Raw genomic sequence first — 3,032 nt, 5'->3', positions numbered from 1 at the left:
AGATTATTTATAATTATATCTTAAGATAAGCTTAAAATAAATATTATTATAAGATTAGGTATTAGTAAAAAAGGTATTTCTTAAGATTTTATAACTAAATTAGTTATTTTAAATAAAATAAGGATTAGCTTAAGTATAAGTATAAGTAAATTATATTAAAAGATCTTTATTAAAGTTAGTAGCTTAAAAATAATAGTTCTAATATTATTAAAATTTAATATATTAGATTATATAGAGTAAATTCTCTAGGAGGGTATAAAGCTAGGTCTAGGTAAGTAACCTCTTAAGTATTATATACTACCTACCTTCTTTAAAGAAAATAAAGCTCTTAAGGACCTTAGTAGTCTATCTAATCTTTATTAGTAAGTCTTAAATTTAGTTAGTTAAGTAAAAAAGGTATACCTCTTAAACTTAGCTATAGTATTATTATATAATAAAATAGTCCCTAAATTAGGTTAAATAATATCTTTTATAGTTTAAGTATTTTTCCTTTATATTATTACTTTTTATTTAGTATAGTTTATTTTTATTATATAACTAATATATATATTTTTTATATTTCTTTTTATTTTAATAAAACCTTTTAATATATTTATATTAATAATATTAAAAGTATTATAAAAACTAAACTAATTTTATAAAAAGTTTATATTAAAATATTTATAAGTTAAAGAAAACTTTATATTTATATAATTAATTAGTTATTTTTATATTATAAATTTTAATAATAAAAGATATTTTTATTTTAGTTTTTATTTAAAGATAATATATTTTTATAATAATTATATTTACTTTATTAAAGACTAATAATATTATAATTAGGTTATTAATATCTTATAAAATCTTATTTAATAAAACTCCCTTTACTATTATAAAGTAAACTCTTTAAGATAAAGTTATTTTTAAGCTAAAGATAGTTCTTATTTACTATTTATTTTATATATACTCTTTTGCTCTTTAGTAAAAAAAGAGAACTATATCCCTTAAAAAGAGATAATATATAATTATTATAATATTAACCTAAATAGCTTAATTAATTATATTTATAACTTCTTATAATAACTTATCTTTTATTTTTTAAAGGTAATTCTTAGCTTTAATTAGTTCTTTTTTATATTAAACTAAAACTAATATTATCTTAAAGGTACCCTAAGCCTATCTTAAAACTACCTTAATATATAACCTTATTTAAAAAGGTAAAGCCTAAGTCTCTTTTTAACTTTATTTAAGTATTTATATAACTCTTTCTTATATAATAATCTAGACTATTTCCCTAGTTATTAGTACCTTTATTAAGATAGCCTTAGTCTTTACCTAAGCCTAAGTCTAAAGATATTTTTATTATATTTTCTTTATTTTATTTTTATATTTATCTTTAATTAAGAAAAAAAGCTTATTAATTAGTTCTTTTTTAATCTATAATTACTATTAAGATATTTCTACTTTAGGCTTATTATAATATATTTCTACTATAAGGATATATCTAAATATATCCCTAGTAATATTTCTACTATTATGTCTACCTTTACTACTATAGCTCTAAGCTACTATTATCTAGGGGTAGATTTAGGTGTAATTTAACGTTAGATAGGTTATTTTTTAATTTTATTGCTGGTTTAGACATAATATAGGCATATACCGTTTCCTAGTCGTGAAGGTTCTTAAGTTTTAATATATTAATATAGTAAATATTATAAAATATTAAAATATAATTAAAAGAGAATATAAGATTATATTATTATCTTAAGAAGATAATTTAATTATGAACTATTTATAATTCTAATATATTAAAAAGTTAAAAAAGAAGCTTTTAAAATAAATTAAATATATTTTAAGAAGAAATTAAGGTATTTTTTAAATAAATAAGCTAAATATAATAATAAGTTAATTATATATTATTTAATATTTCTTTTCTAAATATAAAAGAAATTATTATAAAAACGTTATTATAATTAAATAATTTCTAATAAAAGTTATATATTAGAATAATAACCTAAAACTAAGTAAAACCTTTAATAAAACTAATATATATATATTATAAATATAAAATAATTATTAGTTATTAAAATAAAAATAATAAAGTTAGAAAAAAAGACTTTTATAAAATAAGTTAATATAATAATTAATTAATATAGTTTACTTATGAAAATTAATTATATAAATATTATTTTAACTTTTTAGTTTTAAAGTTTAATCTCCTATACTTTAAGAAAAAATATACTTTAAATCTAGGCTCTTTATAACTTAAAACTAAAAAGGCCTACTTAGTAATCTATAATAAACTCCTTAAGATAATAATATTTAGTAGTTTTAAATAAGGAAAATATATTAAAGTAATAATAATAAAAGCTTTAAATATAACTATTAAAAAATCTTAAATCTTAAAAACTAAATAGGTTAAAGATTTATATTTATAAAAAGTTTATTTAATTCTATTTTTTAAAATTATTATATAATATTAAAGTATATTTAAATTTATAATAAACTTAATATAACTTTTATAAAAAAATTAAATAAAACATTAAACTTATATAAGCTATAAATATATATTAAAGTAAAGTAAATATATATATATAACTTATTTATTATATTATTAAAAAAATAAAGCTTAGTTAAATAAAAATAAATATAGAATTTATTTAATAATAATAATAATAATAATAAATTTAGATTATTATTTTTAAAAAATACTTAAATCTAATACTAATATCTATTAAAACTCTATTTAAAATATATTTAATATTAGTTAAAATATTTAATTTAAAAAATAGTTATAATTAAAGTAATTTTAAATATTATTTAATTTAGTTAATATTAAATTTATATTAAAATAATATTATTTTAACTTAATATATATTTAATATAAGTATAATTTTTCTTTATTTAAATAAATATCATTAAAATATAAAATTAAATATATTATATATTAATTTAATTAAAATAGGTAATAATATTAATTACCTTTATTTACTTTTCTTATATAATATTAATAATAAATATAAAATATTAAATATAACTTAGATAAATAAAGT

This window comes from Beauveria bassiana (genome assembly GCF_000280675.1).
Source record: "Beauveria bassiana ARSEF 2860 unplaced genomic scaffold BBA_S00082, whole genome shotgun sequence".
Taxonomy (NCBI): Eukaryota; Fungi; Ascomycota; class Sordariomycetes; order Hypocreales; family Cordycipitaceae; genus Beauveria; species Beauveria bassiana.
Note: the sequence above shows the minus strand (reverse complement) of the source record.